The sequence below is a fragment of the Athene noctua genome, chromosome Z, assembly GCF_965140245.1.
Source record: "Athene noctua chromosome Z, bAthNoc1.hap1.1, whole genome shotgun sequence".
Taxonomy (NCBI): Eukaryota; Metazoa; Chordata; class Aves; order Strigiformes; family Strigidae; genus Athene; species Athene noctua.
In genome coordinates, this window is record NC_134077.1 from 84,356,256 (window position 1) to 84,379,246 (window position 22,991).

The following is a 22,991-nucleotide window of genomic DNA, read 5'->3' on the forward strand; positions in this document are numbered from 1 at the left end:
TTTAGTTATTATCACTGAGAAAAAAAAAAATCTTTGGCAATTATTTTGGGTAGTTCCCTAAGAATCAAACTCATTGCTACAGGATATTATGGAAGCCAGATGTAGAAATGAATTCTCTAAGGGCTGACATATATTCATGGGATGTACATTGTTTAAAGGCTGTTTAAGACTACTGCACCCAGGCAACTATTATCTCAAACCCTAAAATGCTGATTGCTGGAGACAACAGAGTGCATGCCAGGAAAGATAATACTCAGTGACTGATAAGGTCTTTTTATATGTTGCTGTTCTCCACATTTCTTGGATTCATGTGTTCCTGAGACATACACAGCCCACTATCCTGGCAAGATGACTTCTCTAGATGGAGAATGGCCATTTTCTTCTTCTGTAGGCATTATCAGGGATATTCTTTTGTCACATGTTCCCGAACTGCAGTGTCCCTGCCAAGCAGTTGCAGCCACAGCTGGGAGAGGTCTAGCAGGGAGAGTATTGTGCAATCTGATAATTTCCAGTTTGGGTTTGCCTCAGGAAATGTGACCCAAAGTAGAAGTCTGTCAAGTTTCAAACCCACTTGAATGAGAATCATCACTAAATAGGCAAAGTCTAAAATGACTCTGAAAGCTGTCTGAGATAATACACAACTATCTTTCTTTGTCTTCCTTTCCAACTGAATTATGTAGTTGCAAACTGGGAAACAGAAGCCAGTGCAAATTCAAGCCCTACTGACTTTGGATATGGGTTTTTTTCCTGTTGCTGATGATCAAGAAAATTCTGGATTTGCTCATTTCATAAACACTATACCCTTTGAGATACTTTGAATGGCTTCTGTTTGCAGTGTGTTTGAAACTGCATTGGAATAACTGCAGTGCATAAATGTGAACAAAATGGAATCCCTTCCAACCTAAAAATTAATGACAAATTTAACCGCAAAAATGCTGAATTGCTTAACATGGAAACAATATTTCTTCAGTTATAGGTAATCAAACATTTTTACCTGCCAAACATAATAAGATGTATTATATCATGACTATAACTGAGAAGTAATATTTTAATTTAAAAAATTTCATAAAATCTGGATTCCCCCCCCCCCCCCCCCCCCCCCCCCCATTCTTCATTTTTCTTCTTCTTTATGCTCCATTAGTGGTAACTGGTAAAAGTGAAGGAAAGGGAAAATGATAATCCAGAAGCTTAGGATACTTAAACATCGGCAACATGGAAAGGAAAGGAAAGGAAAGGAAAGGAAAGGAAAGGAAAGGAAAGGAAAGGAAAGGAAAGGAAAGGAAAGGAAAGGAAAGGAAAGGAAAGGAAAGGAAAGGAAAGGAAAGGAAAGGAAAGGAAAGGAAAGGAAAGGAAAGGAAAGGAAAGGAAAGGAGGAAAGGAAGAGAGAAAGAGAGAAAGAAGGAAAGAGAGAAGGAAAGAGAGAGAGAGAAAGAGAGAAAGAGAAAGAAAGAGAAAGAGAGAGAAAGAAAGAGAGAAAGAGAGAAAGAGAGAAAGAAAGAGAGAAAGAGAAAGAGAGAAAGAAAGAAAGAAAGAAAGAAAGAAAGAAAGAAAGAAAGAAAGAAAGAAAGAAAGAAAGAAAGAAAGAAAATTCTGGCACAACATTTGTTCTTATTAATGACTGTTCTGTTGAGAAACTATTGTTCACCTCTAAAAAGGAAATAGTTAAACAAACTGCAGATGGTTCAGTCTTAACATCCTCACTTAGTTCCAACTTTGCCTGGGAGAATTGCAAATGAAGCGGCTGTTTACACAGGCTTTTCCCTCCTGCAAAGAAACAGTACCAGCGCAGTCATGGCAGCATTTCCCAATCCTTCCTCACACAGGACTCCTCCGAGAGCAGTTTTAGGTGAATTGGGAGCCTGAGAACGGAAAGGACACAGTTTGCAGACGGTGGGTCTATCCGTCATTTCACATTGCCCTGTTGCGTTTATTACCAGAAACACACTTGGTGTATGGCCATAGATTCGACTTTCCTCTGGGAGAACCTCCTTCTTTGGTGGGGAACCTGGTGGTGTAGTTAAGTCCTGTGGTGGGTCTCCTACTTGTTCACTTATTCAGGAAGAAAAATCAGTAAAGGAAACTGAATACATGTATTTCTTACTTTGAAAGGGACAAAAAATTGTCCCTTAGATTTTACTCAAGACTTAGTGAGGAAAACTTTCTATGAACAAAACATGAAGGAGAACATCAGAAATATGATTTGAGTCTCTATGCAGAAGTAGCATCCAAGTCTTGGATCGTGGGTTGAGTGGGAGTCATCAGTGTGTGTGTAGGCACATGGATACAATATTCCTGTCCTTGGACTACGATGATGGTGGGATTACAGGATCATTCTTGGGAGGCAGGTGTTGAGGAGAGGCTGCAAAGTGTTGGTTCCTCACCTCTAATCTCTCTGTAGTACTCCAACACAAAACCCCTCTTGTTTTGAACCTCTCCCATGGGGAAGGGGCCAGGAAATTTCCCAGATGGACTTCTGCTTTGGGTTACTTATGTCTTTATAGCACTTTAAAATAATGGATGCTTTTTAGAAGTAATAATTTCTTAGCAATATCCAATGAAAGTACTTTTTTTTTTTTTCTTTTTTTTTTTTTTTTTAGCTTTAGTATATAGCTGTAGATCTTTCAGGTAAGATGAAATACAGGGGTTTTTTTATGGGGACTGTGTTCTGAAAATAATTCCCATTAGTGTATGTAAGAATGACCTTTAGCTTTGGTTTCCATCCAATAGCTTGTGAAGATACAGCTGCTTTTGGTCATTTTTATGAGTGAAAATCTAAATAATGTTTTACATCTATTAGACTAAATAGAAAAGAAGTTTGGAAGCAATTCAGTAATGCCAAAAAATTGAAGGATATATGCAGGAATGTAAATTATATGCAGAGAAGCTATGGTTGTAAGAATAAGTGAGAGCAGCTGTTAAAGTACTGGGAAACTAGCGGTGTGCTTTATTTGGCGTTGAAGACTTAGGCCAGGTTTCCTTGGGCATAACTGCACCACTTGGTGGGAATCTGAGCCATGATGACACAGAGCTCCGTGGTCCCACTGGTAGGTCCTGGGGTAGCACCATCACATGTGTAGCAGGGCTTGTTGGTTCAGGGGCAGCACTGTGCAAAAGGGACTGTCCCCCTCTGGGGCTCCAGCTGGTGTTCTTGCACCTCATCTCAGAGACATGTGGGTCCCAGATACTGAGTACTGTGGATCAGGACACAAGGGGAGAAACCTTCTTCTCTTGATCCATGCAGGAACAATGAGCACAGCTGGGTCTAGAATCCCCAGGGACCATGTTGTCAGCATTGCCCAACTTCTCTTGTTGGGTACAGTGGAGAAGAGAGGGCTTCTGCACAGGGCTGAGGGCTGTTTGTGTTGGCTGTCATCTGTAAGCAACCACATGTTGATGCTGCATAAGCAGATTACAGTGTTGTTTAGCCTCTTCTCCCCCTGAGCCCAAGCATGTGCACTGGAGCTGGAGCTGTGGTGGTCCTGGGTAAGGCAGGAGCTCACGGCAGTGTCATGTTTGTCAGACAGACTCTTGTGAACGGTTTCCATCCTGAAAGTGAGTACAGGACTTATTACAGTAACCTCTCAGAAAGACAACAAATGTAAAATAAAGTAGTCTAAAACTTTCTTAAATCTAGATTCTGCTCTGTAACAGCAATAACATCTTCTGGGATGTATTATGTGGTTTTAACTGACTTATCCAGTTCTTAGTAGAATTATTTGGGAGGCATGGGAGTAAGGACACTCATTTATTATTTCACAGTTTAAGCTGGTTTAACTTTTTTTTTTTTTTTACCGGACAAAAAAAAAAAATATCCTACTTGAAGACTACAAGTCAAAAACATATAATGATTCTTCCAAAAATCTGTCTTGATTGCTTTGCCTATGGCAAACTATGAAGTACAAAATTCTTTACAATGAACTAAGACTTTCAAGAGGATGGTATAAGAAGAGCCCCATTTTTTTATTCACATTGTTGCATACCTGATCTTCCACTTTTGCTGCTGCAAGATGATCTTAGCTCCACTGTTAACAGGGGAGCTGGAGAACTGTGACTCTGGTAGAAGGAGTCAGAATGTCCAGCCCCGTCTGAAATGATCATTAAATTAAATTTATTGTTTATGACTTGTTTATTGTTGATGTTGATTAACCATCAGTACTTGGGAGGGAATGAGCAGAGAGCTCACTGCTCATTTAATTGGACATTAGCACATCAGCCAAAAGGGTTCTAGCACTGCAATCCCATACCTGATGCATGAAGGAATGCTAGACTAAAGGTCTATTTCCTCCTTTTCAGGCACATGCAGTATTCCCAGTAACCTAATTATACGACTTTCTTCACACATTATCCATAAAATGCTACTAACACATCAAAAACAAGTGAATCCTTACATCCTGCCGTTTTATAGCTCATAAAGCCAACTTCACCCATTTTACCCAAAGGAGTGTGCAGCCAAAACCAGGACAAAGCCAATGAAAAAAAGAAGAGTGTGTGTGTGTGTGTGTGTCTGGCTCTGTATATGAATTATGACTATTCAAGGGAAAAAAAAATTGGAATGATTGCCAAAAAGCCAAGTGTGTGAAGGGACAGCTGGAGTTTTATGCTGGAATTTACAATGCATTACTGTTCAATAAAAAAAGCAGTCCTTTACAACAGCAGCTCATGCATCACATGATATATAAGCTACCTCTGAATACAGAGCACCTTCTTCAAAAGAAATGTCATTTTCTATTGAATTTGCTATTAAAGGAACAGTAGGTGATCTAGCTAGAGATGTGTCATGGTGTGAAAAAGATCTGATTCCAATGCTTATAATGGTTTGGTAGTGGATCTACTAACTGCAATGATCTTTTCCTTTCCATTGCACTGCTCATGTCTCAGCACTTAACCTTTTTCTCTTTTCAAGGGTAACAGGCTTTAAAACCAAGGTCTAGGTTTTCAGATTTAACAAGAGCAAATAACTGTGTGGGTGCTGACAATGAGGGAGGAGAGAGATGAAAAAAGAAAAGGTAGGATGAAAGCTGAATATTTATCTAAAGGAAAACTGGCACTGGTCATGTCCAAATTGTCTGAGTGCTTTGAATTTTCAGAGAAGATTTGATGCCTAACCTTTTTTTTTTTTTTTTTTTTTTCCATATAGACCAAGCAAGCTCTCTTGGAGATGCTTATAAGGTATTCTTCCCTCTGTGTACTTTGTGTTCTGTCTGCCTGCAGAAATTGGTAACTATGGGTGTAAAAACTCCACATTTCTCCCTGTGACTGCTTGTTGAAACACAGGGACATTAAGAGATATCCTGGAATAGGAGGAGAAAGAGTAGGAGACTGGCAAGCAAGAGAATAATAAGGTCTAAAACTAAAAAGTGTAAGGAAGAGCAAGATTCAGGACAAAAGTGTTAAGAGATGATAAAGGTTACTGGGAGTACAGATACTGCATGTTCAAAATGATGTGAGGCTGTGGGGACAGCAACAAAGAGAAGTATTTGGTCTGGCCATTATGGTTTAGCTATGAGAGAAGATCTCTTCTACATATGCAGAGGGCAAGTTGCCCCTGCTGACAGCCCGTAAAGCTTGTGTTGCTGACCCACCCACGCTGCTCTCTCTCTCTGTTGCTCCCGAATTTCATCCAGAGACACCTCTCTTCTGCAGGCACAGATGGATGTTGGCTGAGATCTGTCACTCACCTGAGCTGCCTCTCTGAATTTGGCATTTCTCTGTATTTCTGTTGACTTCAACAATGTCCTGCTTGGGTTCAATGCAAAATAAAACCCAATGCTAATGTGTGTACTGCTACCAGACACAACATGCTGTCACTGTACTTCTATTTTACTGTTGCTGTGTATCTTCAGATACTTTAATTTCTCGTTCTCTCTAAACCCTGGGATTTTGTAATGCTATGCACAGAGGGTTAAAGCTTGTGATATTACAAGCATTCATGACTTTTTGTATTATTCATGATATTTAATTTTCTTTCAGTAGTTCCATGAGTGCTTGAATAATGTGATTATAAGTACTGTTCAGTCTTGGTACTTGCAAAAAAGTGCCAAATGGTGGAGAAACTCTGATCGTGTGGATTGTAGATACTGAAATGAGGAGTAGGAAATCTCCTATATGATAAATGTCACAGCAAAACATGATGGAGAAGCCTAGATACAAAACATAATGGCTTCCTGAAACTAGACAGATGGCTGAAAACAACCAATTTTACTATATTTCAAAGCAATGCACAGGATCTGGCTAAAGATGTTGCTGTTGAACACACATGTTGAATAGTAATCACAACATATTCAACTTCATTGATTTTTATTGGTTTGTTGGGTTTCTTTCAAGGAAAAACACAGTAGTGTTAACAAAAAGGAAGTAAGTTGAATGAAAATGAAGAAGAAATGGAAAGGAACAGCCAAAAGGGTAAATAAAATACTTGCAGGTAGCACTGAGATTTTTTTAGAGGCCCTGTATAACACATATCTGCCTATTAATAAAACAACCTTGAAAGGAAACTCAAAGGAAAAATACAATTCAATAATTGTGTAAATGAGGCTGTTTGGTAAGGGAGGCTATCAGAAAAAAAAAAAAAAAAAGAAACTTTCTTTAAGGAGCAGAGACTGTGCCCAAACAGGGAAACTAGAAAGGATTATAAGCAAGGGCGGTTAACAACAAAATTCCATCAAAAAAACCCACGCAACCCAAAGAACAAAAAGGTCTCAGGGAAGAACTTTTAAAGACAGAAAAATTAATAGTAACCCATTTTACAAACACATATATCTTCCAAATTGTCTGCAAGGCCAATGGAAGATGAAAGGATAATGGAAGCGCTTGGGGAAGATAAGAACCGGCACAAAGTTAAATTAATTGTTGGTATCAGTGCTCACAGAGGAAAAGCCTAGGGAGTTTCTAACAGCAGATGAATCACATCAGCTCCCTCCAGTTGTGGTTTTGTGATAGGCTTGAGTGGTTCTAAACCCATGCTGCTTCCAAAAGGGGCAGTCCTGTTCTCCCCTCGCTGACACTGGCTATGCCATCTGACTCCCTCCCTGTACCAGGATTAGCAGCCCTATGGGCAGGCAGATCAAGAAGATAATCCCAATAATTATCATGCATGGAGTTTAAGACAAAAGAAATCAAGTCTTTTTTCTTTTTTTTTTTTTTTTTTTTTTCCTGTAGTCCGTAGTCAAATGGTGCTAAGGGGTACATGGGGATTTGAAGATCAATAAGGTTCCAAAGGCAGCTGGTGAATTTGTGAAAGGGTCCATCCAGGGAGAATAAAATTTCCAATCAAGGAACAGCCAGGTCAATAAACTTTAGTGTACTGGGTAGATATAAAGGACATATGCTTGCTCTGATCTTATGCCCTTCCTGAAGTATTTCCTATTGGCCTCTGTCTGGGTAGCAGGTTAAATTGACTTCTGGCCTGAAGACATAGCATCATACCCTTTATGACACGAGAAGGAAATTAGCAGCAGCCAAAGGGCACCTCTCTTAAAACTTTATGGGTTTAGGCCAGTCTCAGGGGAGTTGGAGATGTAGCACTTTCTCTGGTATTATGTATTTGAATATATCTCATATGTAAAGTAAGTATGGTGGTGATTACAGTGGTCAGTTGATTTTTCCAATATAAATTGTAAACAATGGCATGTTGTGATAGTATTTTCATGGAATAAAGGAGAAAGAAACAAGTTTTTTCTTTTTAATCTACTCTTCTGTTCCAGCGTAAAAAGAAATTTTTAAAAATGTACCTTTTACTCTGTGCAAGAAGACAGAGGGTATCAGTGCACTCTCCCCAGACTACAATTAACAGGACCTGTCCTTTTTCCCTGCAGAATAAATCTTTTGATCCACACTGAGACTAAACAAAGATTTCTCTGTTTACTTTTGGAAGCACTAAACATCAAGACACTAACACTAAGGGATAATCTGCTAAAGAAGCTTTCTTTGTGTTAAAGTCTAGCCCTTGTAGAAGACTTTGTCAACAAATCTTACTAAAATATTGCTATATTACCTTAGTTTCTTGGTGGCAAAAGTGCATTTATAAATGTTCATTTGCTTAATTATCTTTAAAATAAAAGAGAATAAAAGTAGTAAAAAGCCTCCATCTGAAAGGTGGTTGTTCTGGGGTTTTTTTGGAGTTGTTTTTGATTTGGTTTGGTATGGTTTTTAATCAGCAGTACCCCCACAGTTAAGGACATTGGATTTCTACATATCTTTTGCTTGGTTACTTCATGTTGCAAAAGCTTCATTACAGAGTGCAAACACTCCAAGTTTAGGTAATTCTTTTAATGCCTCACAGCTTCCATAGCCAATGAAAATTTACTGTTAAGCTAAAAAATTAAGCCTACCACACACTTCCAGGCCTGAGGCTGCAAAAGGTATCAGCTGCAACCACTGGGCTAAACGGTTGCATAGAAAGGAGAACACAGTTGATTTGAACTACTGGATCTCTGCAAGAGACTGAGACATATTAGAGGGTAGAAGAATGAAAGCAGATGGGAGATTTAAACAGCATCAATTGATATAAAGGTGCATGGATGAACCTTTCAGTACATGGGATGATCAATGATACACCAGCAGCTAATGCTGGCCACGACTGCAAGAATTAATTTGTAGGCTAAATTAGAGCTAAACTTATTCCTAGGCTGCAAAACAAAATCTAGCCATTTGTCCAGGGGAATCTTGGATAGTTATCTGAAGGAGGAAACATGGTTATGCTGGGCTTTACTCTGTTATTTTTAGCATGTCTGCTTCTCATTTCGTCTTACATGTTTACTTTCTTTTGAATGTAAACTGCATGACCTACATCAGCATCAGAGTCAGCATTCAAGGCTCAGTAAGAGCCTGTATCGACGTTGACTGCAACTTTAATACTTGAACCGTTTTATGAATATTATCTGCCTGGGCTGTAATCTGCCTCCAAGCAGACAAGATAGCAGTGTGTTGATGCTGTGTGCTCCTGCTTATTGTCAGCAGTCTTGACAAATATGTTTTATTTCCCTTTGAGCCTGCACCAACAAGCCAGAAGGTGCCGGCAGTGTCTGCACTCAGGTCTTTCATTCTTATCTGCATCAAGTCCTGGGGGCGAGGAATTTACTGCATGTAAATGTGTTGGCTTGTTTTGATTAAACATGCCGTGGAAAATCCAAATTCAACACCTACACAACCACAGGCAAGTGGCAACAGTATTTCCACCATGAGTTGTATAATTTGTTGAAGAGCTTTATTAACCATACCTGTGCCTGTTGTGGACTGGGTAAAAATAAAGCATAATATTAGTGCGCTCACTAAAAAATTATCAAGACTGGTTTTTCTTCACTCCCTGCATCTGTGTCGAGGACCCAGCAGTCTGCTAATGAGAGTACTAAGCTTTTTTTTTTTTTTTTTTTCTCATTGCTAAATCAGTGTGCTGAGCTGAGGTTTTGAAATCCCATGAAACCATGGTTAAAACTGTCATCCAGTGAATCTGACACCAATGTCTTGCTCCAGGCATTTTGGTCTGAATTTTTATTCTGCATTGCCTCTGAAAACTAGTAACTGTTTACCACAGCAAGTGTGTGATGCCTAGGGATACATTTTTGGACACCAAATCTTGATCAACAGCTCCAGCAAAGTGCTTTTGATCTTTTGTGAAGCATTGACTACCCAGAGATCTTGTCCCCCTCCTATTAGGATGACAGTTTGGGTTCGCAATTTTAACGGTGTAGGTCTCCTTTAGGATGCTCCCAGCTGAGGCTGTTCATGATTCAGTCTCAAATTAATGCCAAATGTGTGACAGCCAAATGATGGTGATGTTTAATTTGTTGTTGTAGTTGTTCTAAGGGCTGTGGCTGGAGAAGAAATCCTGTACGTATGCCCTTGCGATATTTTATAGACCAAACCTCATAGCCATCCAAAACCGTGGGGTTCCTGCCATCTCCAGAGACTTATGTTCAAAATCATCCTTGAAAGTGAATTAAGGGTTTTGGAGATGCATATGGCAACTGAGAGCCAGAAAAACAAACCCATGGAGGATGCAGAACACAGCAACATGGAGGGTAACTTCTTTGAACAACTATTTGGACAGACCATGGTTACTTTTGCTCTACCTATGTCAATCAACCAGCTTCGCATCTTAGGTCTTCCACTTCAATTTTGTCTTGAACTGTGCTCTGGACTGATGTTAGAGGTAGCAGATAGTCCTGCATTGCTAAGGTCAGCTTTTCCCATCTACATGGGATAGCATTAAGGGAAATGAAGGTTTAGAAGGACGAAGGACAAGATAGATAATAAGTTTGCTATGCCAGCTCTTCACTGATTTCCTTAAAGAGGCCACACTACTGGCAGAGATATCTGGACACAAGTGTAAGCACCATTTGGGCAGCTTGCTATAACCAGCTTCTTTTGCTTCCCCCACATGTCCTTCATCTCTGCTGAAATTCTGGATAAGAGAGTCAACCCAGCCAAGGCTACTTCATCAACAGATTGAGACCAAGTTCTCCATGACCCTTGCTTTTTGTCAGGCTTTTTATTGGCAAAGTGATAAACTAGGTTTTGTTTCATTTTTGTTTCATTTTTTTCCTTTTTCCAGAAAGATTACCCAATGAGAGTTTGGAATTGATTCAGTAGAGTGTTTTGTTGCAGAAGAGTTAATATACTTTAAAGCCAGTATTAAGCCATTCATACTCACAAATTGTGAGAATGTGCCATGATCTCTAAAAACCCTAATGATGTTTAGGGACCTTGTAACCAGTGTTGAACAAAGAGGATGTCTCCCACTTGCAGTGTGTGGCTACATCTAGTAGCAGCAGAGCTTTCTTGTGAGATGCGTTCTCCTTCCATAAAGTTTGTTTGTAGAGCAACACAATGAGGTATATGCACTGAAGCAACTTTATAATTTTTATAATACAAATGCCCTTATCAGAAGTCTTGCACACATTCCGTATTTACCAGAAACATTTATTGACACGAAATAACTGTGCATTTTGTATTCACAGAACTGGAAAGCACGCTTTTCTCCAAGCTTTGTGTGTTCTTCAAAGTACTTTCCTGCAGCATATGTTTCTGTGTACCTGCCCTTGTAGTCAAGCCCTGATTAAATGAGAGGATCATCTAAACCCCCACGCCTCTTGCCTGCTTAAGAAGGCAAGTGAGGGATGAGCACCAGGAGGAAGAGTAAGACCCAACTGCATTTCAGCATAGAGAAAACAACATTTAAACTCCCTACTGTAAATTTGGTAGAATTGAGACTAACTGCTCTGTGCCCCATCCCAGGTCAGTGACCTAACTCCTACAGGCATTGCCCATGCTGAGGTTTCTCTCTCCCATCATGCTTCTTCCTTTAAAGCTCAGAGGTACTCCTCATCCCCACCACCTTTTTGGCATATCTTCCTAGCTGTCATGGCCTTTTTGGTCCTGGGACATGTTCAGTCCTGGACACTAACAGTTTCTTAGCCTACTTCATTGGTCTGACCCCAGAGAGGAAATTAGTTTCATTTACAGTTTTAACATTTGGGAATGCTAAGACTGGTGTGAAATAATCATCAGCTCTTGTGAAAATTATTTATCTGATTTAATTTTATTGTTCTTATGGACATTTCACTCATATCGCCAATAGAGGGATGGAACGTATTGAATCTATGGGTCACTTTCTAGCTAAGAGTTGTAGCAGTTCACTAAGACTATTTTAAAATCAAGAGAGCTAAGACTGTACTATGATTCTTGCCACATTTCCACTTTTCCTTCACTTTCACACTGATTTTCATGGAAGAAGTCAAATGAATAAGTTTTGCACTTGTGTTATTGTTAAATTACTTGTTAACTCAAACAGGAGGCACCAAGCACTCCTCTTGCTGTCTTTGGAGGAAGTTCAGACTATTGCATTTGTCACACTGTTCAGATGAACTTGCTGCCACACACAAACACAACAGAGCAGATGCTGAATAGCATTCACAGTTCCTGAAGAAGCTTGTTACGTACTGAAATCAGCATGAACCTGAAAGTGGATATGGAGGTTTATTTATTCTTCTTTCTTTTCTTGGATGGTAGGGGGGGAGACCTTTCTTTCTTTTTCTCTTCTTTTTGACCAGTAAACAAAACAAGATATTCATGTTCACCTTAGTAAATGGACGGATGTTTCCCTTGTAAAAATAAGCAGCAGTCAATGGCTGACTGTGTGGCCGTAATAAGATACATCTATATATCACATGTGTTTTCAGACAAAAGAGGAGAGAATAAAGGCCTTCATCTAAGTCAGGAGGAACTCTGTGGAAGTCAACAAAACCAGTCCTGGTAGGTTATTTGTGCTGCTCTTGCCCATTCATGTTTGACTGCATGGTCCAAGTCACAGAAAACTGTAACACCTATTTCTAAAGTTCTCAGGACATCCTTCTACTTCCTGACATCATGGTGCTCCCCTTGCCAGAAGACCACCACATTCTTTTGACTTTGACATGTCAAAATCTAAACAATAATTACATTACCATGTGCTGTGCCTGATTTTTGTCATGCCAACCATTTTGGCATTGTTTCCTTCCCTGTTGGCAGCTCTTTTGAGGAGAGATTGTGTGCTTTGTGGGCACAAAACACACAGGGAACTGAGCTTGTGTTTCCTGATGCTGCAGTAATGATAGCAGTCATGATAAAAATTCTCTGTTTCAGGTCTCATGTTACATCTGAATCCAAGGACTGTATTGCCAAGACCTGTGGGGAAACACATGGGCACAGAGGAGAGATGAAGTATTTTCTCCTGTGAATTTTCTTCACGGAAGGAGGGTTTCATTATATGCACATGCTAGTGTCATCATTTGATGGTTTTACTGGGATCGATCTCAGTGTGCTTCAGTTGTCCAAAAGGTATGTATCTAATGTAAATTAAACTTCTTGGGTTTTCTCTGTTTTTGTTGGAGAACATGTTCTTTCAGACAGTGTTTCAACTTGCATATCTTAAAATAGAATATGTTACCCATCTGTCCCTCCGGTGACTACTGACTATTGAGTTGAGATAAATAGTTTAGACTAGAAGTTGAGCTTGTAAATAGCAAAAATTTGGCTAAACAAATTCCAGACAAAACCCCTGGTAGTTGATTTGCTGGGATCTTTATCAGACTGGAGGATTCTGCAGTCAGGGACACAGAAATTAAATCTACAATGAGAAATTTGGGTGAATATGGGGAGAAAATTCTTGCTTTGAGATTATAATTCTCTAACCAGGTTCAGGAAAATCTTGGGTTAGGACTTTCAAGCAACATTCATAACCTGCAGTAAAAAAAATTTGTAAGATTAAGATTATTTTTTTCTATTGTAAGGGTTGATATTACTAAAGATAACAAGTCAAGCAATGTTTTTTATAAGATGGCAAAAAAACCATTCTTTTATGTCCAGGTCATTGTTGCTCCACATTTTTCTGGCAAACAGGTATCTGAGAATTGCACTTCATCTTCTGATATTAACTGAAACGTTGCCTTAATGCATGCAGGATCGCTAGCTGCATTCCCAGTAATTTAACTTTCCTTTCTGTGCCATGTCTGAGTAGGGATGCAAATACCTGTATCCCACCTCCTGGTTTCCATACATATGCACTAGACATACAGGTTTCAGAATACCTTGGGGAGTCTCTCTGTGGATAGTTGAGGTGTTTGATCTACAGCACACCATACCAGCTGCGAGTGAGCTCCAACACTTCCAGACCAGACTTGCTCTCTGGTTGGACCGACAGAAATGCAGGTGAAGCGGGTGCGCGGCTGTCTGCACCTGGCTGTCTGTACACGCTATTCCTATGAGCTATCATCTGTGTTGATAGTATCCATTGCCCTTCAAGCAGTCCATTTGAAGACCATAGCCTCCTTATATATTTGTGATATTTGTTTATAGTTTGGCCTCAAAGGATAAAAGGATAACTTAAATTTTGTTTCAGGACACAATCTAGCTGGCGAAAATGCAATGAAATGGAAAGGCTTTACTGAGTGTTTAGCCTTCTTGCCCTCTCGATTGCAAAACCTGCATGATTATGGGATCAATGCTATGGAACTAAAATAACTGCTTATATCTCACAGTTACATCCCCTTGCCTGCATGGAGTTCATCTAACCCAGATCATAAATTCTTTGGGAAGACAAGCCAGGACTGGTTCTGATCCAATGGTACTGGTTTTAATGTGGTACTTTTGTACCAGGATCTCAGCAGCATCACCCTCTCCTGGCTACAGGAAGAGTATTAGTGACTTAATGTCACTGTAAGCATCTGCAGAATGTGGCCATGAAAGTTCTGCCATTTCCCTTAGTAGACACACCCTCTATTTTTAAATATTGCAACTTTGAGGGGCTTTATTCATCCACTGATTTTTATTTTATACAAAGATTTGTCATTAATTTCTGGGGCCTCTTCAGGTTCTTTGGTCCATCCTCAAAACAATCGAAACTCTGCTTTGAATTCTGGGATGCATGTGTCCATCACCCATGCTATCCTTATAAGACTCTTTTAGATAATTAAAGATAATACTCTTTTCCATAAGAAGTAATATTATATGATATTTCATCAGCTCAGATGCCTAACTACATTTTTTGATCTAATTTGTTATTAATGCCTTTAAGATCTTGACTTCACCCAAGGTCACAGTTATGGAGTTTTCCTGTAGCTGTTCCTTTTTCCTTTCTTAAAATGTGTGACAACTTTCTATAATTTATAATTTTCCATATTCCTAAAATACTCCATATTTAGAAAACACTATCAGCATATTTTATTTACCAGAGAAACAGATTATTAAGGAGACGAAGCAGATAGTTAATTGCTTGGGGAAAAGTTTTGACCAAAGAAACTGAGATTGAAGAAAAGAGAGATAACATGGGAAAGGAGCTATTACTCACTCACATGTATTTTGCACTAAGAAAGCTTTAATGAAAACATGCAACAGAGGGTACCTGCCAGCTATGATAAAATATATTTTGTAATCAAGAAGCTTTTTATTTGTTGGAGAGAGACAATCTGCTTTTTGCAGATGTGATGATCATGTCTAGAAAACTAAATATTCTTGGTGGATGTGGTCAGCAAAATATGCACAGTAGTAGGTAGCAGTACCTTCAGGTACCTGATTTTCCTTCTGAATACTTCACTTAAAGAGGTTTATTGACACTGCAGTGAGAAAAAGAAAAAAAAAAAAAGAAGCAATTTCTTTTTGTGATCTAAATTACAATTTGCACAAATGTGGAAGAGTCACAGCCTTCCAGTTACCTCTTGTAAGTGTGAAATTCTAGTGCCAGAGACAGCTTGGTAATGCAGAAAATATCTCAACTCCTCAAGAAAAGAGGGAAAAGAAGTGCCATTTGTAAAAGAGATTTTGTTACTGAGTTAAGCAGAAAGGGCAAATGCTCTTCATCTTATCAATCTGACACCTTAGTCTAATCATTTAAATATAAATTATATTGAGATTTTGCACATGTAAGTCAATATAATGACAGTAGATGTAATGCTTTATTTGTAAGTGTTCCTTTGCATTCCTCCAGGTACCTGGGGCTTTTCTGAAGAAGAGAACCTGTAGGTAACTGACAGCAAAAACCCAAAGATTCTTTTTTATTTTTTAAGGTAGTATTAAGGTCTTGAGCAACAGATTTTCAGGACTTCAGGCTGCTGAATATCTGACCTTAGGATTATGGTTATAGATCAGTCTATACGGAATTTGTTGTGATGTAATACTATCACCTTCTTTTTCCATGTATTCTCTGAGAAGACAGACTTCCATTTCTGGTATCTGCTGTCTTGTTACCCTTCTGACCATCTCTGAAAATACATTTCTGACAGTGTCTATAGGTACCTGAGCCAGTAGCTTTTCTTGATAGACAGAGTAATGGGAAATCATCCATTGTTTATCAACATCTTTCTGTATGTTTTGCAAGATTTATACTTTTTGTTAAGGGCAATATTTTGTTTCTGATCAGTTCTAACTTATTTAGGCCTGTGATATTTGTGATATATTGGACATTTCCAAGAGCTGGTATTTTGGGCAATCATCAAAGGAGCAACATATTTTGAAGTTGTATGGATAGTCCCTTTCCTTTCCTGATCTCAGGAAAGACCACATCTCATTTGGAGATAAGAATGATTATGTGCAAAAAGTCATGGATAATAATGATGAGTGACTGCACAGATGTGGATCCTGGAGTGTTGTGCACAGAGACTAGGGAAAAGGAAAGACTTTAACCACTGAAAACATTAAAAAGACTCAGGAGTGATACAAAACAGTGTATTAATGAGTTATATGATCTTCATGATTATGGGGACCTTGTGCAGTAGGCTGCTTTCTTACACTCTTTGTCTTCTACCTTTCTGAATATAAGTTCTTCAAGAAATGGGCTGTGTCAGTGCTTGGGTAGTACCTTGGCTGTTTGGGAAGCCACTGTAGTCCAAATTCCCCTGAAGATAAAGACAGAAACTGGGTCAGAATGAAGGAAATTATATTTCATGCTCTAGCTCTAAATCACGTCAGACATGATAGCTGAGTATTCCCCAGTCTGAGCCTGGTATAATGAATGCAACCCTGGAAAAAAAAAAAAAAAAGTTGATATTTAATCATATTTTGCTTTGAAACTATTAAGCTAATAAAAGGTATAATTTTCTTTGTTTTGTGTTGTTTAAGGGATAACTACTACCACATCGGGTTGAAGGTATTAAATATTTCCTGTTCTTCCTGCTACCTCTGTGACCACATACAAATGCCCAAGAAAATTTATCAAGCTGGAGGCATTTTGCTGTCAGTTTCACATCCTAAAATGAGCTGAGAGCAGGCTTAATCCAGCTGTTTTCTGGGCACTTAACTATGTAGTCTGATGGTGGTAGAACAGTTGCAGATGCGCAGTGTAATTATGTCTGTATGATCCTAATTATTTTACCAGCTGCTATTACTTTAGATTTTTTCAAGAATGAGTAGTTTGTGAGCAAGTTGCAGAATGAGCTATTTTGCCTTTGTGAGATGGTGAATTTATAACTGGACTGGGGACTGCTTTGGATCCTTATCAATTCTTTCAAGATTTATAACATATTATTTCCTCTGCAAATGGATTTCCAACATACAATTTGTTTATGTTGTAATCCCACCAGTTTTTGTAGAAGAAAACTCTAAAATGAAAAACTGTCCTTGAAGTAGAAATTGAAAGAAGTCAGTTCAGCAGTTTAAGGGGCTGGAACTGATGAAAGTTTCTATAACTTATTTTTGAGGAAAGCCATATTCATATCTGTGTCAGTTGGGCCACCTAATAAAACTCACATGCAAGAAGGGTATTATCTCTATGACACCCACAGTAGGCACCCTATTCCAGATCTGGGCAGGGATGTTCCAAAACAGAGTCTACATGGGGCAAAGCAGCCACAGCCACTCCTGGAAGATGCCTTGACAAGTGGAAAATGTTGGTTAATAAGTGCAAGATCAAGGTTTTGGCTAATACACTGGCTGATATGCCACAGGAGCATAGGGGCATCTGGCTACTAACTCTATGTGCCATGATTACTCCTCTAGTCATCACTTATTATCACCTTTTGCTTCACCATGATGGATGCTCACGAAGAATGGGGAGAAGCAGCACATGGCTTGTTATGTCAGAGAATTAGCAGAGGGATAAATATTTATGGGGTATAATTCAGTGTAGTCTTGTGAGTTTAGTTCAGGCATTTATTTATATCATGTCCTATTTCATAGAAGCTCAAAAGCTGGTATTTAAAACCACAAATCCACCCCTATTCAGGGGAGTAGCTTAAATTCACCTGAGAACCTTGTAATCCTTATATGATTGTAACTGTGAAAAATGGATTATATGAGATCATCAGAAACAAACATCCAAAGATCATTTGTCAAAACCCTAATAATCATAAAAAGGAAAAAAAAAAAAAGACCTGAAACTGAAATCAAATACAGAAGTGCTAACAGCACAGCAAGTACCACATTCTTTCTTTTTTCCCCTTTTCTCTGCTACATAAATCTTTCTTTTTTTGTCTCCATGGTTATAGAACAAAGGTAAAAAATGTGACCAAAACACACCTGAAATAGGACATGTAAAAGCTGAGAAGCTATGAAGATAAATTTTATCTTAAGTCCAATATCATACTGGTAGTGTAGTTTCTGTGTATTCATTTTGAGTGGAGAGAGTTGACAATATCTCCCTTTGCGTCTTTCTCACCCCAGAGCCACTGATAGCAAGAGACATCTCAGCTTCCAGCTAAAGTATTTTCTGGGGAGATGCCATTTTATGACAATGAATCAATCAATCACCCACCCAATGTTTTTGGATAAGTCTTCTTTATATGACTAATATTTTTAAGTCAACGTTTCAGCTTTCTGTCAGAAAACCAGCATAACTTGAAAAAATTCACCTGAACAGTTTGGAAGAATATAGACAAGTGTCAAGAGACCATCAAAAGAAAGTGCCAGAAGTTGGAGTTTGAAGTATGAATTGTAACAAAGGGGGACCACAGACTTCAAGGAACTGGCAAAGGGAATGGTCTGTAAACACTACTTCAGGTGGGAACTTAGTGTTTGTAACAAAATATCCTAACTAGAAGAAACTATAGTCATGACAACAAGAAACAAAACTGTTGTGCTATAAAAGATTTTAGAGAGAAGGAGAAGAAACCAATAAGGTCAGTTATTCTTACATTAATATTTCCTATCATTTACCTCCAAAATGTTACGAGAAAATTCTCTGCAAAGGCGGACAGTGCTGTGCTTTGGATCTGCTGGCAACTCAGAGGCAGCTCTCCCTTCAGGTTTCTGAAAAAAAAAAACCAAACCAATAAAGTATCATAAAGAATTTTAAAGCAGGGAGATTTCACAAGTGCTTTAATTGGATACCAATGATGGGTTAAACCAACTTGGTACTAGAAAGATGATATTTTCCTTCAAAAGGTCAGTTATAGCACCAATAGCTTTAGCAACAAAATGTTAAAACCATGGGTCCAATAAGATAAGGGTACTGTGTGCGCTGTCGTTGTGCTGTGTGCCTTGATTTGTTGGGCAGTGAATCTGAAAATCTGGAGGTATATAGGACCTACAATTAAGAAAGAGCTGTACGCAGCATGGTACTTCAGAACTTTTAGTTTCTGACATACATCACACTGAAACAGTTTTTCAGAACATTGCTTATTCTCGTTCCCAAAAATGCTGTTCACTAAGACAAAAATTCAAATCCCAAAGTTCAGGAAATAAAGCCTGAATTGTTTCTGTCTGCTTTAGCAGCCGCTGTTCCTCGTTTTCATTTCCCCTCCCATCTCTCCTGCTTCTATTGCTCCTGTTGTTTCAGCTGCTGCTCCGTTTCCCTTTCATCTTGTCAGTCACTGCCAGCAGCGAGGGTCCGAGTTCCCGTTCCCCTGGGGCTGGAGGCAGCTTTCCCGCACTTTGCCTGCACTGCTTAGATGAAAAGACCATTGCATTGTTTATCTGCTGTGATACCACTTTCTTCTGGATACTTCACTCATATGCACAGTGCCACCTTCTCTCCTGAGAGCATATCGCACTTCCCAGCTTTGGGGAGAGGTTGAAAGCCAGCTTCAGCAGGATATTTACCTGTTGGACTTCTGTCATGCTGCGGACTCAGCTGTCTGGGAGGCTTTCATCTTTCTTCCTAGAGCTGGAGCCAGGTGTGTTCAGAGGAAGAAGAGCAGAACTCAGGTTGGTTATTTGTAATGATGCTATTGCAGAGCAAGTAATCTCTGAGACACTCTGCAAGTGGATGCCATTTGCACTCCGCGATCCCATCTCAAAAGCTTGTCTCTTTAGGCAGAGGCCCATTCCTTGCCCAGCAGTCACCCCACCATCTCTTTGACCAAATGAATAAGCAAACTGCTTCAGTTCGTGGCTTATATATGTTCTTCTACACATTAGCTCCACAAATTTTCCATCCACCTTTCCATCCCACAGCAGCGACTACTGTTGCGCTTTGCAGCTCAGAGGACCCCACAGAACAGCAGAAGATGGAATGTGTTTTCCCTGCTTTGGAGAATCAGCAAGAAGGACCAAGTGTGAAGTCCCTAGAACAGTATCAAAGAATGCCAGTTATGCAGATGATTTTCACATATAGAGTAAAACAGAAAACATATGTTTGTACATGTGTATTATTGCTCACTAATTACAACTGTTGAAAAGTATTGTCTCTGGTTATCCTCTATTTTATCAATCTGATAAAGCTGACAGAATTATCTATGGTATTTGGACAACTCATTCCTTTGTTTCACTCCTTTCTGCCTCTTTCTTTTTCCTCTTTTAACCACCAATATAGGTATTAACACATTTTTATTATATAATCAAACAAGTAAACATAGAAATACCAGCTGATGAACTCAGTTTTTTATTAAAACTTAGGACTATGGGTTCAGACACAAGAAAATTTTCAGTGGTAAAGAAAGATGCACGGAGCCTGTACTTACTATCACAGAGTGTCTCTATGGTTAGGAAAGATGGACTCATTTCATACCAGAGAAACTGTGCAGAAACTATGGTAAAAAATGACACAAATAAATGACAGGCATGGAGTAATTTTTTCTAAAAGAAGGGTTCAGCCAAATATGAGCAAATCCAAGTCTTGTTCATTGGTATACTCATTAAACGGGTAAAAATATAATAATGTACTAAAAAATATTGACAATGTAGTGAATGCAGTAGTGGAAAATGTGACATTGAAAATTAAAGTCAAAATCAAACCCATAAATTCCTTTTTTGCTCAAACTAACAAATACACAACTGTGGGCCTTGCTTAGTGTTATTTTAACATTAACGGAAAAAGAACATTTTTGCTAGGCTTTTTGGCAAAGGTATGAGATATACATGTGTGGGAAACCAAATAAAGAAATTGACCAAATTGAAAGTAAGGAGAAATAAATATTAGTAAAAAAAATAAAATGAAAGGCCAAGTAAAAGCTGGCTGTGAATGTGAAATAGCACCTTGAATGAAGTTCCAATTCTCATCTGTGATTTATTGTTACAGTCTCTGGGCACTTGTGGTTTATTTAAACAGGAAAAGTAGTTGCTATGTACAACTACCATTGCTACTCAGCAACCTGTAGAGCTACCGAGAGCTGCTTAAAGCAGATTTACCGCTATGCAATTACTGGCTTCTGGCTGTGGCAATATCTACTGTTGACAATTCTTACCTCTGATTCCCCTCCTGATATGCTTCATTGCTGTAAATCAAATCGTGTTATTTGCTGAAGGACCTGGAAGAATGATTTGTGGTATGAGGGTGAAAGGTTTCTTTGCTGATCTCTCTCAGGGATCAGATGTGCAGAGCCTGAATAGCAGAGTAACCTGACCTGCAATTTTAGAGGATATTGAGGAAGAACTTCTGCACTCTTAAAATCAACAGCTATTATTCAATCAAGATAATGAACCATGGGAATTAATTCAGTGGTTGTCAACTGGAAAGACTAAGACAGAAGAGCAGATATTTACAACCCATCCTATACAGAATTAGAGGATGACTGTTCTTGAGAAGGCAACACTGAGTCTTGGGGTGTTAGCTTTCTGTATATGCTTGTGAGGGCTTTCCAACCTTACAACATTAAGGTGTATTACATTAAAATACATTATAGATGTTAAATAAGCATTTGGACATCTATGTAACCAAAGACTCTACAAGAGAAAGGAAAAGTCAACGAATCGAGGCCCTTTTAATCCAGGATTACAGCACCCACAGAAGAAGATGTGAATTGCGTCAAAGGTGTCCTCATTGCAGACCCTTGGATAACACCACCTTGAATAATCACTTTCTTTAGTGTCCCCATCTGGGTATGACTTAGGTATGTGCATGTTCTTTTTAAAATCCTTAAACCATAGATCATTTCTGGTGACTTCAACCAATTGTGAGGTATTTATTGTGCTGCCCTCTGTGCTGTAGAGCATTGTCTTTGCCTTGAACAAAAGAGAAACTTCTCTCTTTGTCTAGAGCAGTTCCTTTTTTTTCTGTTCTGACCAACGTTTCATTTTCTCTTCAGTGAGGTGTAGGAAAGGGATAAGGTGTGGTTGAACTACTCCGACTGCAAGCTCTGAGGCATCTTTGCATTTCACTGCTCTTCTCAGAGGGATGCATCCCGTGCCAGGTGTAGCCCAGATCGTTATTGTTGTACTTCTGACACTGCTGCACTGCTGCAGAAAAGCAAAGGGATGAGAAGTAAAATGCTCAGCTGTGATGAAGATTCACTCTCACTTGTCCATGTGGGCAAAAAGGTGCCCTGTGATGACTTCTTCTCCTCATGATGCTGTTGGTAATTGGTGTATAGCCTGTGAAAGAGGATGGAATCAATAAGTAGGAGTACAAAAAAATGTGCTGAGCCACAGTAGAAGAGTGTACCAGTATGAGTGTAATTAAATGCAATGGATGTACCAAACGTAATACTAAGAGAGGAGGCGCCTATAATCTGTTGAGTAATAGTTGTTTCAAATTAAAGCCACTTGTTGATAATTGCCTATCATATGAGCAAGGCAGAGATTTACAGACAGTGGGAGGCTGCAGTTCAGAGACTTTCCATATGTTTAAGTGGCTTGGTGGTCTGTGCTGTAGAGGTGTTTGCATCAGCCATAATCTCAACATCAGGAGCAGCAAATACCACAGTATAAGAGAAGCAGGGCATAAACAGGTGTAGAGCAGTACACAGCTTTCTGCACCTGTGTTAATTCTCCAGTGCCAGCTCATGTATCTATCTGACCTCGTCCCATGCCACCAATATATCACAGACCAGAGGAATATGAACAGCTGGTGAAACGTCCCTGTTGCATGATAGTGAGTTCCATGAAAATGTGGTTTTGCTCTGTGTTATTATGATACCTTTATTACAGATAACAATATATATAATTCAGACTTCATTAAATTATCATGGATTTGTTTTAATTATGAGGTGTAAATGAAATTGTAAGACTTGAATAAAACTATACTTTTATTAAATATGTTTGGCAATTTCATGGAGTATGGCACTGGGAGTGATTCAGGTGCCTAATCCTGTCTCTCCAGTACTGTTTTAGTATTAATCTGAGAGTCAAAAGGCATTTGTTTGAGGCTG

The 22,991-nt window shown here is 39.0% G+C and overlaps 1 long non-coding RNA gene across 3 annotated transcripts in view; it reads left to right on the forward strand.

Moving 5' to 3' along the window:
• Positions 1-22,991, forward strand: part of LOC141973343 (uncharacterized) — a 99,198-nt gene that overhangs the window by 71,376 nt on the left and 4,831 nt on the right. For all 3 annotated transcript variants that reach the window (XR_012635509.1, XR_012635507.1, XR_012635510.1), the window contains one exon: positions 12,622-12,816. This is a non-coding gene — a long non-coding RNA (uncharacterized LOC141973343). The remainder of the gene's footprint in view (positions 1-12,621; positions 12,817-22,991) is intronic.